Here is a 17,278-nt window from a genome sequence, read left to right on the forward strand (position 1 = left end):
ATATGCTATGGAGGGAGTCAGTGAGCAATGCCAATCAGTTAAGTACACCTGCTAAATGCCTTGCTCATCACACAATTTTTGAATTTTGAATTTTGAAATTTGAAAAAGAGGTTTTAAATGAAATTATGTAGAGGCATTTTCTTTTTTGACCTTGGAAATAATCATTAGTAGTAAAAATCTTAATCCATAGTCATCTTACTAGCTTTTCAAGTTACATGTTATTTGTCAAAGAGCTCATGTAACCTGCTGGACAGCCAATCTATTTAAAGTTTGCTAACACTAGCTAATTTTAGCCATCATGACTAACTGGTCATACGAGACCAGGTACAGCTGCAGCAGCAGACATTGTGAGGAATATACTGATTCACTTCTTGTTGAGTTATACGAGATGTGTTTCCTTATGGACAGAGCCAGGCTAGCTGTTTCCCCCTGTTTCCAGTCTTTACGATAAGCTAAGCTAAACGGCTACTGGGCGTAACTTTATGGTAGTGGTATTGACTTTTCATTTATCCCTTGGCAAGAAAGCAAATAGGCATAAGGTGTATTACGTGTATTTCCTTAAAGGAACAGTTCAACATTTTGGGACTCAGCTTTTCAGTATCATAGTAGTAAGCCGTCTTTTGCTGACATACAAGACAACATTAAACTTGAGAGGCTTAGACTAGCAGCTATGTAAATCACAATACAACATTACTGTGCATGTGCCACAAGACACAGCCACTGTACACAAATCCAACCACTCACTCACTCACTCTGAGTTTAGCTCTGTTGTGGGTTCTAATCCTAAAGAGTCTGTCTCCATCACCAGAAATGTAAAGGGCCTATATGCTGATTTCTGTGTGCTTGTGGCCTCTAGGAGTGTTAATTCTCCTGTGCATGTGTGATGTCCTGAATCCCTAACCCCCATGAGGTTTTCATCTCAGGGTCCAGATTGCCGGGGCTGGTTAGGGCCTGGCAAGCCCCATGAGAAGTCACAGCCTCCATTTAGCTTCCAGATCCCATGCAAACGAACACAGGGCCCCCGTGTTAGCGTGCTAGCACTGGCTGGCAAAAATTCAATTTTCATCCCCCTTTTGTATCCAAGCCTGCTGTCTTGCCCTAACGATGCTCTCTCATTCTCTCCCCCCACTCCCCTTCTCTTTCCTTCTCCCTTCAACAACAGAACACAGTGGAGTCGTTAGGACCCTCTCTTCATTACTTCAAAAAACCAATCATTAGACACCAGAGTATATACGTAATTAGAAAATCACTTCCTTTGCAATCCCGGCTAAGTAGTTTACATACTGTAATTACAGGGACAAAATCAATTTTTAATCATTTCACTGATTGGGCTCATCAGCTCAGTAGGAACATTGTATCCTGCTTGTTGTGCGAAAGCAACATCTGGGCTAAAACAATTACCCTTTTGTGTTCCAGAGCGGCTCTGAAAATGCCTTGCTGCCACTTCCCCATGTCGTGGACGCTCCCTCTCTATCTCTATCTGTCTCCAGACGCCTTTTTCCCTTCGCCGTCTCTCTCTCTCTCGCTTTCTTTTTTTCTTTCTCTCCCTCTCTTTTCTCTTTCACTCCCTCCTTCTCTCTCTTTCTCTTTCACTCCCTGCCCTTGACTTGGACATGGAGGATCACATTTAAAGCTTTATAAATCAATACGCTATAATAAGCTGCTCTTGACAGAGAGAGAGAGAGAGAAAGAAAGGAGGTGAAAAAAAACAACATATTGCTTTTTTAACACCTCTTGTGTTTTTGTTTCTTTTCCGCCCTTGTTGTTATTGTCATTTATGTTTTTTCATCTTTTTACATTGTTGCCTTTTAAAAAACAGATTTTGTTTGGCCCTGAAGAAATATCACCTTATTACCACGTTTTTTGTACAGTATGTGAAGGGGGGGAAAAGTGTGACAACGTGGATAACAGTTTTAACAATTATGTAAAGACAGAAGATGGCAACTCTGTGTCTTTTTGTTGAGGTGAGACATAAATACATAATCCAACTTCAAACTGTGTCTTCTGTCCTGGTATGTTTCACCCTTCACCGGCTAATAAAATGCTTTGTATTCTTGTCTGAGAGAGGCCCGATCGATCGACATTAGTCTGAACTCTCTCTCTCTCACTTTGAAAACTCAGGAAATCAGATTTCAGAGGGGGGAGAAAAAAAATCGGTTAATGCATTGATCACCCGGGCTGTATGCAAATCACATTTGCCTCTATTCTTTTGCTGATCAATATCATTAATTAACGGCTTCGTTTTAACGGCACCCCGCAATCCCGTTAGACACCGCTGTCGACCTCAGAAATCATCCCCCCCCCCCCACCTCCGCCCCCCCGGCCCTCCGTAGTCATGGAAATGAACGGCGCGTGGCAGGGACCATAAATCAGGAAATCCAATTTGACCATGAGCTCCAGTACTAACAGTAAAATATGAGCGCTAACACAGCACACAGGTAGATCATCCCATATTGGCCATAATATTATTTATTTATGACAGGAAAACTAAAAAGAAAAGAAAAGTTTACACGAGTTTCTTTTTCAGCTAAATCTGTACAACTGTTTTAAAGGAGCACTCCACCACTTTACTTATTTTACTGGTTATCGGGAGTACTGCCAGACACACTGTGAGAAACACTACCAAGTTGCAATTTGGGAATTGTAGGATCCAGGAATTGTGGGGCTTGACTCGTAATTACAAGTCAGTAAACCTCGGCCTCTGCTGCTTTGATTTTGACCATTCTGATTTTAATCTGTTTCTCACAAACCCCCCAACTTCATGGAAGCACAATATTAAATCACTGGGGTATCCCTTTAAGAGTGTTACACATTTTATGTTTTAGTAAGCTTCTTTCTGTCATGTGGCATTTCAGTGTTTTAGGGGGAAAAAAGTTCATTTTAATGATTTTTCCCACTGGACATCATTGTGTGCCCACCTTTTAACCCTAATACAACACCAACAGATAGCTAACTATGTCATAATGAGTGTGTGTTTGTGTGTGTTGGGGGTATGCCCTGTGTGCTAACCAGCCTAGCTGCTGCCAGGGCTGCTAGTGTGTGGGATTAATAATGGACGCTTTTTGAAATTATTATTATTCCCAAAATGCTCTTTTGTGATTTGCTTTGAAGGGTGTGTGTGTGAGAGAGAGAGAGAGAGTATGTGTGTGGGGGTGTTAAGTGAGTAGGGGGGAGGTGGTTGGTGAGGGTGGTTTGGGGGGGGGTGGGGGGTGGGAGGGGGTGCTTGCTTGCTCATTTGGAGAGCTTTTCCAATTATACAATTAGTCAGGAATGTAGGCCAGCGGCCTTGGTGTTCCTCCTGCTCCGCGACCCTGGATAGCAAGTCACTTTGTATTTATCTCCTTCTTTCTCACTTATCGTAGTTTGGGAAATGCATGTGAAATCAAAAATAATATGCAAGTCGAGATTTACAACAAAAGTAGCATCAGCTCTGAGTCCAGCAGGCAGTGAATGAAGCGGCCGGGGTCCCTGAGGAGCAAAGCTAACAAACGCTGACCTTCTTTGTGAACTGGGTTGCGTGTGAACGACTATGGCAGTGCACTGTGGTGTTAATAGATAAGTCACGGGGTCAGGGCTTCTCTGGTTAAATACTGTTTGTTGTGTTGAAGGGCTTTTTTGTGAATCCACCAACAACTCCCACCATGCCCCAAAACCCCACCACTTCGGGGAGATGAGTGTTGGGTTGGTTGGTTTCGGGTTGAACACACTCACAATGCTAACTACTTCTGATTCCTTTTCTTCTCCGCAATGGAGTGATATGATAAATTGATTTATGATGAAGGACAAATTGTTTTATAATTCTGCCCCTTTCTGATTGTCCCTTCACTCTTGCCTGCCTGCTACCGAGTGTGCCGCACTGGGTTTAATATGAAGCAACAACAACAGCCAAGTGCCATCTGTTGGCATGCGGATTTTCTGTAATCTCTCTTTACTGATTACAACGATGACTACACGAACCTCTTAAATAATTATCCCACAATGTAAAAAAAAAAAAAAAAAAAAAAAAAAAAACGCGAAATAATTATAATCATTAACTCCCACCAAGTCTGCCACTCCTCCAGCAAATGAAGGCTGTCAGAGAGAAAGAGAGAGATAAAGAGAGACAGAGTGAGAAAGAGAGAGAGTTTTTTTTTTTTTCTGCTGTGATGCCAATCATGTTTTATTTATACCAGCGGGGTAGTGTACCACACAGCAGCGACAATCTTAACCCAACAACACTGAAGAGGCAACTGTGGGAAAATTGACCCTTCTCCACCCACCACCCCTGCACCTCATGTTTTTTTTTCTTTCTTTTTTTTCTTTTTTCAAGAAAAAAGACATCCTCAAGTGAAGCGCAGTTATTGATGATCTACTTTGGATTACAGGTTCTATTTTGTCTCTTATAAGTTTAGGATATTTCTAGCAGTGGAGGGTTTTAGAATAAGTCACTCTGAATAAAAAAACAAGAATGCTTCAGTGTTTCATGCATCAAATTTAAAGATTTTAACATAAAATGACGCCTGTCCCTCCTTTTTCAGTAGCCTCATTAGTCCAAAATGCATTGCAGCCAGAGGATGGGTTGTGTTTCAGTAACAGGTGTCTCTGTGTTTGCAGACGCAGCCTATTGCACACAAACTAGCTGGCTACCTACCTATATTTATATGGCTATAAACACAAGATGCACAAAGTTCACACACTCTCTCTGAGGGTTATAAAAAGGTCTTCTGGGAAATGTAGGAAATCATTAAAAGGGCAAGCTGAGGGAATGCAGGGTAAGCCAGAAAAGTAAATTACAACACGTCACTCTTGGAATGCACTAAACGTCACAGTATGATGATATCTAGCAGTACAATTGTGTCCAAACATTGATTTCATTTTAGGATATGATTTCCAATTAACAATTTTATCGTCAGACCTTTTAAAATGCATTCCAGAGTTTGGGGATTTTGATCAGTGCTGGAAGAAGTATTCAGATCTTTGAGTAAAAGTAGCAATGACACAATGTAAACATACTTGGTTAAGTAATAGTCTTGCATTCAGAATTTTACTTAAGTAAAAGTATTTTCAAAACTGGCCCTTCTTAAAGTATCACAACTGTCAGTGTAATATCATTATATATAATATCAATTGATTATTGTTGCTGATGCAGTAACATTTTGATATTCTAGTTGGTTTTGAAGTTTTAGGGCTAATTTAAACTTCTGTACTGACGTTTTGGGGAGTTTCTTCTATAAAAATGCATAATTTTTTATAAGTTCATTATATGTTTTATATGTAAAATTTTAATATGCAATGTAACCAAATGTACTCTAAGTGTAATGGAGTAAAGAGTATTTGAAATGGAGCCAAGTAGGAACTATAGAGTGGCATAAAATAGAAACACTCAAGTACCATTACATCATAATCATAAGCACAGTACTTCAGTATGTACTTACTTACTTTACACTACTGCTGTAGATAAAATGTAAGCAACTGCCTTTAACCTATTTTTAGCAGCAGGTGTGATATGTCAAGGTTTTATGTGTGTGTGTCTATAAATGCTCATCCGTGTGTATGTGCGTGCAGGTATGTTTATGAATCCTTTTCTATCTAAGTCATCTCTGTGTGTGTATGTGTGTGTGCGTGTGCGTGTGTGTGCTCCTCGTGTGAGAAATGCTGTGAGAATACGTCAAGGGGAGCATGTGTTAGTTCTGCTTCCAATATGAGGGAAATCTGTGGCACATACCTCCGATATGACACAAGCCAAAACGACATGACTCACCCATGCTATATTTGATTAATAAAACTACAGCCGGCAAAATGTGTTCCAAAACAACAGACCATTACCAGGGCGCGGTTTGACTGGAGAAATGTAGCATCGTATTATTATTATTATTAAGGTATGAAAACAGAATATCAGTGTGTGGAGCATGAAATCTGATATTAAGGAAAAAAAAAAAACATCTGAAGGTTACATTTGCAGTTAATTCCATTTTCCAAGCCCGACTTTAGTGAAGCATATGTGAACGTTGGATGATAATTGAGACAGGCCGTTGTCTCAGCTTGTCCTGAAGAGGACAGCTGCCATATATGTTTAATCCCCGCTGCTCTGAATCTTTTTCAATAAATGTTATAACATGAATTTCCCAGCTTCAAGAGAAAAGGTTTCCATTGATTAGCACTTTACAAGCAATCAATTTTTACAAACCGGCTTGACCCCCTCCTCTCTTTCTCTGTTTCTCAGGAAGCCAACTCTCAGGACGATGGTCTATTATGAATTAAAAGAATACAGAGGAGTGAGAGCCGGTGAGTAATTATTGGAGAGAGGAGGAAAAAGGAAGAGGAGTGATGTTGAAGAGACGTGTATGGATTTAAGTCGAGCGAAACAGAGTTTTAGGTACCTTAGTAGGAGAGAGAGAGAAAGTCTGATTCCTGTCGACAATGACGGCGATGATGATGATGACACACTGATTACAGGCAATCAGGCGGGATGAAGCATCTAAACCCCACAAAGCAGACATATACCTCACTTGTAGTTGTCTTATGATCTCCCATCACTCACTCACACACACACACACACACTCACACACGCAGACACACATACAGTAAACACACTATAACAGCCTATCACCATGAGAGATGGGGTGGCCACGCTCCTCCAGCTCCAGGAATAATGGCTTGCACCTGTTTACCATGTCACCTCTGTTTGCTAATTGTCTCCTTGAGCTGCATAGAGAGGAAGTGACGGCTTCCTGGCTTTTTGACAGGTGGGGGGGGTGGGAGGGGGCGGTAGGACGTTACCCCCCCCCATCTCTCCCCCCCATCTCCTCTGCTCAGGAGGAAGAGCAGGAAAGGGTGGTCCCATTAGTATCATTAGTCAATATGTGATGAAAAGATTGGCACCAAACTTGTTTTATGTCATATAGCTCCGTCCGGTATGTGTGATAATACTTAAGGTGATTAGCATAATCCACAAAAGTAAGAAAACAGGAACTTGGAGCAGCTCTGAGGCTGGCTGGTCAGTTAATATTAATGACACAGAGTTAAACCTGCCAGGATTTTTAAACAGATGAGTAAAATGAGACATTGCAATTCTCTAAAGACAACGCGCATTCGGCTGCAAGATGTTTTGGTTCAACAGGAAGTAAGAAGATTTATAATGAAGATTGTAGTCTCATCTTATCTACTTCTAACTTATTTGTAAGAAAAGAATAACTGATTCTATCTCTGAATATGGGTGTATCTTCAAATATTGGATATTGTTACTCAATTCCTTAAAACTCTCATGAAATTAATACATTTATGTTTGGTTATTTTGTGTCCCCAGATCTAATTGTTCCTTCATTTATTGTTATAAGGCCCCAAAAAAAAGAAAAACATGGTTTGTGTATTTGTATCTCCAAGTTCCACCCTTTTCTTATAAAGTTTCTAAAAAACATGTTTGATGTCTTATCTCAGTCAAGATGGTATATACACAAAATGTTGTCAAAAAAAATATTTGCAATGAACCGAGTGCATTCTCCAGTTCCACTATTCTTCTAGCATGGGAGTTAAGATGATAAGACTGATACCAGTTTCCTCTCTGTGCATTCACTAGAGAGAGCTTGGTCCAGGACACAATTAGCCTAGCTTAGCACAAAGACTTGGGGCAACTGGAAATAACTCCTGATAAGAAAGCAGACTTTTCACAAATAAGTATGTCTACAAGTCTGGGTCTGTGTTGGCCAAATACACAGATTTACTAAGCAAATGTTTACTTAATTAGACTCAACCCATGATTTGGAAGAATTCAGATTTGAAAAGTGGAATCCCGCTCCTTACTAGCACCAGCAGCAGCCACATGAGCAAGAGGTGTCTGGTTGGGTGTCAGTCTGCGACATTATCACTGACATATCCTGCAGGTCTCTCTGCTGCCAGAGGTGCAAACATATAGCCTGACACCTTCTCAGCTGCTACCATGAGTGTTCCCTTTGCTGTCTTTGTCTCGCCTGCTATTCAACTGTCAAATCACGTTCCTTCTGATGGCCGGTCCTGCCTCGACGTTATGGTCATTGTGGAAATAGGTGAAACAACAGAAAAACAAATGATGTGAGATCAGTGAGATGATTTTGGTAGCAGTTCTCTTCATCACATATTGGATTAGAAGGTGGGCAAAAATCTGCAGTTTTTTTTGTATGACAAAAGTGAAATGCAGGTTTATGATATACAGTAAGTTCAGCGTGCATGCATGTGAGCAAACATTCATGCATGGCGTGATGGAAGCCTGAGGGATTTCTGAGTGATAATTTGTTCAAATAATCAAACAAGCTGAAGAAAACGGAAGGCGGAGATTGCGAATAACTAACTCTCTCCAATTACGGCGTAACTCCTGAGCGAGCCGTTTGACCCACCAGCAGATGCTTCAAAGGGCAGCTCCCAGGTATGAATGTCTCTTGCAGTGTGACTGAGAAGCATGGCGCTGTTTAACAAGTGCATGCTCAATTGACTTTCCCCCGGATAAACAAAGATTTAAATGAAAACAAAAGACGCGTGCGCGGGTGTGTAAGTGTGACAGACACCTTTAATATCCTCCCCTTTCCCGTGATCAATCGGTGTGATCGTACCTGTGTGACTGCCGCCGCTCCAACGAATGCCGGATGTCAGGAAGAGCGCCGACAGCTCCACAGAAGGTGGGACGTCAAGAGCCTGTAAACAAAGCACACACACCAGGAAATTCACAGTCATCCGCATTTGAAGCTTGACAAGTTTGCAACACTGGCGACAGAAGAGAAATACCCATTGAAATATTGTTGCGCTGATCCCTCCCCCCTCCTCCCCCCTCCCCTCCTCCCCCCTCCCGCATCTTTATTTTTCCTCAGGACTTCCTGTGAAGACGTGAGTAATCTAACAAATATATGAACTGTAATTGCTTGTGTATATCAATCTTTTACTTTTTTTTCATTTCTTATTATTATGACTTTTTTTTTTTTTAATTTGACACTGTAATATCCAGTTGGAACTGAGGGAATCATATTGGGACACATACTAAGACGCTCAAGGTTTATCATTTCAGACAGTTAAAATACAGTGTTGGGGCATTAAAAAAAAAAAAAAAAGCAGGAAGCTTTGTTCTCATAAGCAGAGGAGTCTACACAGCACAGCAGAGGATGATATCTGATCCAGCTTTGAAGCTCCACCGCTTAACGCCAGAAAAATAATCAAGCCGACACAAAGTATGTGAAATAAAAGACTGCCACTCCCCTTTAAAGTAGCATGTAACCCCCGTGAGTGGCATTTGAGCCGAGGCCTCACAGAGAGAGAGAAACTGCCTTTCCATCCCAGCACGTTAATATAAGTCATGATATATTTCCTAAAACCCTTCTTTTTTTTTTTTTTTTTTTTTGGGAAAAGTTGCACAGCTCTGTTGTATGTTGGAGAAGCTAATTTATCCATTTCTACGCAGCTGACTAAACTGCTCCTGATTTACATTTCATTTTTTGTGACATTTCAAACGTTTGCTTAAATCTGCTGAAGTTTGCTTAGATGGTAATCTGCGATTTCTTGGTTTTGTATATTTACCTTCAATATTTAGTGCTAAACGTTCATAGCTGCAGTGTTGTGTTTTTTTTCTTCTTCCTCTTTTCTTTGCACTGCCTTACCCAAAGATCACCTGTCAATCACGCAGTTTCTTTGAGTTTCTGTAGATGGCAACGCTGCATATTATTACTTAAAAAAAAATCCCACTGACTGGCAAAGAAGTACGGGTCCAACAAATTCTCATGGCTATACTGGATGTGGAGAGGCAGCCAGGCGCGGAGAAGCTGGCTCGGTCCTGCGACAAGGAGGGGGTGGAGGGGGGACACAGATGTGGAGGGTCTGCAGGAGGGCCACCCAGATCTACCCACCACTACTGTTTCAATGGAGCGTCAAGAGTAAAACTCACACACACACACACACACACACACACACACACGCGCGCTCACACAAAGCCACGACGTTGCCTTAAGTCACAATCTAAATTGGCTCCCAAGGGCATACCGACTACCTTGTTCACCAAAGGCATTGTGTATGTTTTCTGAGTGCTTAGCATATGCTGCCGTAACCTGAGATCTCTCTCTCTCTCTCTCTCTCTCTCTCTCTCTCTCTCTCTCCTGTACACACATACATGCATACACAAACACACACACACACACACACACACGCACACAATGTTGCCAGAAGTTGCTCTGTTTTCTCCCTTTACGTATTTCCCATCAGGCCCTTAATTAAATTCAAAATAGTTCACATCTACCTATTAAACCATGTTGCACCAACCGCCCACCAGACAAACCTCGACAGAGACACAAATGCAGGCAGGGTGATGGGGTGGGGGGGTTGTAGGGGAGGGAGGGGGGGTGGTGTAGAGAGGTAGGAAGAGAGGAGAAAACTACAAGGAGCTGCTCTCAGATCACAAGCGATGAGGAATGTCATGTCTGCTTTTTATACTGCCATATGTTATTGTAATACTGATGTATGAAAGGTAAACACACTGTGCTTTTCTCTATTATGTGTAACTTACATGAATAAATCGCTACTGTAATGAAACGTGATGTATTAGTCGATTAAATTCTCAAAATCCATCAGGTTGATTTTCTAGACATGGATGTTTTACCTTGAAATTTCTATATATTATTATCTAACCTATACGTTATTGCCTTTTTTTTATGATCAGAACTAAATACGAAGTCATAAAAATGCTCACAAACTATATCCACAGGCAGACAGAGATGGGTAATTGTTCTACCAGAGTGAAATATCACAGCGAAAGCTACTGACACTTGATGGAATCTGCAGCATCTATGATTTGATATCAAAGCGCAGTGCAGAGTAATGAAAATAGCTCACATTTGAAGACAGTCTAACCTTTCCTGTGTTTACCTTATTAAAGAGTGTGTGCCTTAACTGGTAGTGCAATACACATGGGGGGGAAAACAATGTGTATAAAGCCAGCAGTGTTTAAGCAGGCGAACAGTAAAGTAATAGGCAAGAGCAGTGAAGTGTTGATTCTACAAAAGATGCGGGGGAAAAATTGCACCTTAGTGCGCACACACACACACACACACACAAACATATGAGCAAACACACATATATACACGCGCACATTCCCTCCCCCTCCTCAATATACTCCCACAACACGGCCGGCTGCCTGGCAGCCGAAGTTAACATTTTCAGAGAAAATATTCCTTGCCTCCAATAGTCCGATGTAATTCATTTTCCATCTCTGTTCATTAATCATTGTTAAAATTAGTGATCCATTTCTTCCACTCTGCCATCTGCACTCAGCTTCCTAACAAACATGACACCTCAGCGCATAATAAAAGCTGACAGCTACGAGGAGGCCTTTCCAAATAGCTTTCTGCATATGTGCACCTCCACGACTGATGCCGTTGTCAGACAAAAGTAGGTTATTTAGACCGCTGGCTGGAGAGCTCTGCATACACACATGTGCACACTCAAACATATATGAGCATATATATATATATATATATATATATATATATATGTGCATCTACACACGTGTCCCAAGACTATGCAAATACAGTACATGTCAAAAAAGAAGAAAATCCCACACGAATAATCTCAGAACTCGTAGTCACACGCACGCTGTTTCATGCACATGCACCCGCACATACACAAAACAACAGATGTGCCTAATCTTGAATGGAATGTGCTAAAATCCTGATAAGGAACCCCCCCCCCCCCCTAACACTTCACAGCAAAGGGGTACAGTGAGGAAAATTAGAAAAAGGGAAACAAAAATTATCATGAAAACCAAGAGAGCGAAAGAAACGGAGAGAAAGAGAGAGCCCTTAAAAGTTTCAAGTATTCTGTTTTCGCTTTAAGACGGGCTGGAACATTGTACTTTTCCATTTGCATTTGCTTCCAGCAGCTGTGGCATTTGTGTCAATTTGTTGTGATATTGTATATCAGCTGGGCTGCACCCTAATCTTAACTAAACTAGGCTTAGAAGCGTGATAGTGTGGGATAGAGAAGGGAAGAAAGAGAAGGGGAAGAATGTGAGTCACCGGGCTAGACGATGCCCCTCTCAGGTCACCCAGGCCTCATAAACACCCCTCTAATTCACATAAAAATACTTGGATGGAAAGCCATCAGCTCCCCAGATGCCCCTACAGACACCTTAGCGCTCAGGCCGGAAGCCTGTGTTTTCCTTCGCCTGATTCGGATGCTCAAACAGACCTTATCCTCTTGCCATGTTTCCATCCCGCTCTAGAAAGAAATTTAACTTTCTGTCTGTCAGAAAACCCCCAAGAAGAAAAATGTCATTAAGGTGCTGAAAAACTTGCAGGCTTTTTTTTAACTTTAGCGCACAAGAGGAAAAGTGATTTCACCTCGTTGTTTCAGTGTCTCAGTGTTTTATCCGCACGCAGGCGTATAGTTTAGTGAAGCATAAAGCAAGGATGCGTTCTAATATCTGTGAGTTTAGCTGCATGTCTGTGTTGAAGTAGTGAAACAAACAGGTAGAGCCACATCAGAAATCCCTTTTACAAGTAAAAAATATTACTATTCATTACTTATTTATGATCATGTGTTATTTATCACATGATTTCTATTATCACCGAATCACTTTTCCACCACAAACAAATGCAAAATCATAAAAAACATTGAAAAAAATCATTAATAAAAATAAATTTCATAAAAACAAATCAAGGATAAATTTGAACGCCACCCAAGTCTCTCTCTCTCTCTCTCTCTCTCTCACACACACACACACACACACACAGCTTACTCACATTACTTTCCTCTAGTGTCCTGATAACACCCCCCCACCCCCCCCCAAAACTGTCCCTTCTCACATGCACACACACACACATATGTACACAATCAGACACCCACACACACACACACACATGCATGTTCACATGTACACACACTTAAACCTCAACAATCCTATGCTGCTCTAGTCCTCTGATTCTCTTCTGCACACACACACACACATGCTCAGAGACACTCACTCACACACACACACACACACACGGTCAGGATCCCTCCCTGGCGAGGTGTGTGTGTGTGTCTCTGCCCGAGGCACAGCACATTAATCTATATAATGCCCTCAAAGAGAAGGCTTTTTCACACCGCTAACTGCCAAGGACTACGAGGGGCAGCGGCTGAGCCATGATTCAGCTGTTAGCCCAACTGGCGTCCCCGCGCACAATCACCCCTCCCAACACACACACACACACACACACACACACACACACACACACACACACACAATATGTTAGCAAGAATACACACATACAGTACATCCTTCACTGGCAAGAAAGACAACGCAAACACCTTTTTAAGCTCATACAGGGGACGTGAATGTGTGTTGTACACATGCACACGATATGAAGGATGGGTATCAACTCGATTCTGAGCAAAATCTTCTTCACTTGTTCTTTGATCACATAGTTCCTCATGTCAATCACAATTTGACCAATTTTAGAGTGTATTTTATTCAGGTGAAGTTCTTACAGCTGCTTGTGTTTGGACAATATTTAACATTTGAAATGTTTATCACTTGAGCTGTTGTTTTGGCACACTGGTAGCCAAACTTGGAAACTAATATTGGAAAATTTCAACCTTGATAACAGAGTCCCATCACTGAATTTTTCAATTTTGGCCCCATGAAATTCAGAAAGCAGCAAATCCAGACCATGGCAAATATAAATCTTCACCTCTTCCATCATCAGCAGACACTATGGAGGAAGAGTTTACTGATGTTACCTTGCAGGATTTCTGGGCTTCAGCATGCTCATATTTCAGACAGTAACCTCCTACCGGTGTGCGAAGTCGCCCAGTGCAGATTTAATATTCATTTGTTGCACGGAGGGCCACAAAACAGACAGCCCAGAGCGGTGATTGGAGGGCCAGTGCTCAGAGACAGACGGCGAGCAGAAGAGCAGCTAAATCATCTTGACATTCACCAAGAAGTAGCCACACAGAAAGCTACTGCTGCTGTTAGTTCTCCCATCGACTAATTTGGTTCTACTTAACCCCTAAACACCCCGCGCACACACACACACACACACACACACACACACACACACACACAAGTGGATGCAAGGCAAACAGAGGCTGACACACACATATGCACATGCACAGGAGTGCACACGCCCCTCGCAGTGACACATTTAATTCCAGGTTCTCAGCACATCTGAATTACAGCAGGCTGATGAGGGAGAGAGGGCCAGGCCCCTCCGGACTGATTAGCATCATTTAAGAAAGCCTTCCTTTTCCTTTTCTGCTCGCCTCAGCGACCTCTCTCTCCCTCTCTCCCTCTATCACTCTCTGCCACTCGCCCCGGCCCGAACCACCCACCACCCAGCCTACAAGATGGGTGGCATCCCCGCCAGCACAAGTCAATATGAAGTACACTCATTTACATCTAACACAGGAGAACAACTCAAGTGCCTGCGCCTCTGGGGCTATTTTTTTTTATTTTCTTCAAGTATTCATAGACAACTGCTTGTTAGCTTTAGATTCTGTTTTCTAAAAGTGTGGACAGAAGGACATAACTAACTCATATATACGTCAGGCGCCATATGATGCCATTTTTTTTTTGTGCGTGTAAAGTAAATAAGACAGAGGCTGTTTTATTTGTGCATTTCCCCCCTTCTAAATTATATAAGCCTTGCACATGGCTTAAAATTTTGTAAAGCTTTTCTGAAAATCCTACTTATGGTTGCCATTCTGTGCCAAAAAGTTCATCTGGCCTGTAAATTTAAGCATGGATTACAAATATTCAAATCATGAGCTTACTGTTCAAATAAACATTTCCAACAGGGAGGGGAAAAGTTGCAAGGCATACACTTTCAGCATAATTCCTCCTCTGGCACCTCCCCTCCCCTCGCTCCTAATAAAACAACCACAAAAAAAAAAAAAAAAAAAAAAAATAGCAGGGAGGAGAAAGTGGGATATGGGTGGGAAGGGGGAGGAAAAAAGACAAGAAATGCAAAAACAAAAGGCAGAGTTAAAAGTTCGGCTTCTTCATTTATCGTGCGGCTGGATAAACAGTGTTGATGAAATATGTAATTAATGTAATTGTAACCACCTATGCAATTACAGTCAGCCGGGTGGGCTCGGCTGTGGCCCCGGTACACCCTGCCATAGGACAATAGGGCACCTTATTACAGATTTAAACGGGGGGGGGGAGGGAGGAGGGGTGGGGGGGTGGGGGGGGTGAAAAAGGGGGGAGGCTTAAGCTGGTCAGCTGCTCACCACATGGTAGAAATAATAAGGACTGAAGTCACAATCATTTCAGCTTTGGTTTAGCTTCGCTGATCACTGCACTTTATACTGGACAATACAATACCTGACAAACTCCTCAGCCATAGTACTCTATCTGTCATATACATATAATATGACAAAACCTCATCTGCAGCGATGGAGGAAGTTTTCATATCTTTACTTAAGTAAAAGTATAAATACTACAAAGTAAAGAAAAGTCTTGAAGTATCATCTGTGTAATGTGCTTAAAATATTAAAAGTACTCAATGCAGAAAAAATGCTGCTAAATATTATTTCATATATCATCATATATCATGGGTGAGAAATATTGTTGATACATTCATGTACTTGACAGTTTTTAGCCAGTTTTTACTTTATATATTAATGTTGAGTCATTTATGCAACGCTGCATCATGTTTTATAAGTTGATCAAATGTTTTCTATGCAAAATCCAGCTTTCTTAAAGTCACCTGTAACATGCATGTAACAAGTACCTCAAACCTGTGTAAAAGTACAGTACTTGAGTAAATGTACTTAGTTACATTCCACCACTTGTAATCTGTTGCATCTACATTAGTATTTGAATATTTTTGTATTCTTAGCGCACAGTACGACCACCTGCTTTCAACTAACCTGCGAATGCAACCAAAAGGCCCAAAATAAAAGCATTCCTGCTCCCACAGCAGACAGACAGCTACACATCACGGAGCAGGAAAGGTGTAGTTATCAGTACAGACAACCATCATGTCACCAGGCTAAAGATAAGTCATAGTTTGGGTTAAGGTGTAGCCCCGCTGCCCAGGCCTGTTCACACTGACAGCCGGTGTTATCCCTGGGATTAAAATAGCCTCTTCTCTGCTACCCGCCCCTGCCCAGCATTAAAGTCTTCCACATTTGCAAAATTGCAAACAGATGCAACTCAAGTACCTGCAAATAATCTGCCAAGACCAATTTCAAAAGGGAGATTTCAGAATATGTGGGAGTCATTAGAGGGAGTATTATTTCAGCGATGAGCGCGAGAGGGCCAGCCGTGGATCACCCAACCAGATGGGTTCTGCTGCCTTTTATTCAGGAAGAAAGAAGCCGACGTGTTCTTCATCTCCCCCATTCCCCCCAAATGAAGATATATAGCGTGTATGAAACAATTACGGCAGAATATTGGAAGTTTCAGAGGCAACCAAAGAATGTCAAATTTCCTTTCGAGTTTCTCAAAACAATCTTTTCATCTTCTTCCCAGTGAGGATGCTTTCAGATGGGGGGGCTGAGGAGAGGAGAGGAGAGGAGAGGAGGGGGGGGAGCAGGGTGGATGGAGGGTGGAGGGTGGAGGGGGGGGGGTTTCGATGTAAACGAGGATACAGACACAGAGATCTGAAGCTTTTATTGTTTTGTATTGAGTGTAAAATATGAAAAAGAATTAAAAGGTAGACGCCTTAAAAGAGGCCTGTGGCGTATGTAAATGAAATATGTTTCTGTGGCGTAATTTGCAACTGCTGCTGTTGTTATTTTTCAGACGGTTATCTGAAGTTTTTCTGGTCGCCTCAGTGCGGCTTTAAAGCGACGCACAACAAAGCGCTCACCAATTAAAGATGATTTTAACACCAAGAACTGCAGCAAACTTCATTAGATTCTCCATCCAGCCGCTGACAAAAAGCCATTCAGAATGCAACTTTAAGCATTGGTAATGAATAATGTATAATCAAAACACACTCGTTTTTTTTTTCTTTTTTTTCTCACACTAGCCATTCACAACATCCACCACCTCTTATAAGGAATGAAATGTTTATATCAAGTGGAATTTGATTAGGTGACTGGTTATTATTGCTAGCAGGGAAGCAGAATAACAATCTGAGGCATTTAAAAAAATGATCAAAATCACCAAGCCCTTGAAACAATACACATTCAATCAAATTCTTCATAATTGTAACAGTAGGAAGCATTTTAGGCATTCCACCCACAACAAACAGGCTTTGTTCTCCTGTTATGAGAGGCAGTGAGGGGACACAATCAAGTGCGTGAGAAAGCCAGGAACGCAGGATTTCAAGCAATTCCTCCCTCTCTCTCTCTCTCT

The 17,278-nt window shown here is 41.7% G+C and overlaps 1 protein-coding gene across 10 annotated transcripts in view; it reads right to left on the reverse strand.

The window, feature by feature from the left end:
* Positions 1-17,278, reverse strand: part of znf536 (zinc finger protein 536) — a 364,930-nt gene that overhangs the window by 198,127 nt on the left and 149,525 nt on the right. For all 10 annotated transcript variants that reach the window (XM_067596536.1, XM_067596502.1, XM_067596520.1 and 7 more), the window contains one exon: positions 8,562-8,643. The gene's annotated coding sequence lies outside the window, so the exon portion shown is untranslated. The remainder of the gene's footprint in view (positions 1-8,561; positions 8,644-17,278) is intronic.

The sequence above is a fragment of the Thunnus thynnus genome, chromosome 1 (assembly GCF_963924715.1).
Source record: "Thunnus thynnus chromosome 1, fThuThy2.1, whole genome shotgun sequence".
Taxonomy (NCBI): domain Eukaryota; kingdom Metazoa; phylum Chordata; class Actinopteri; order Scombriformes; family Scombridae; genus Thunnus; species Thunnus thynnus.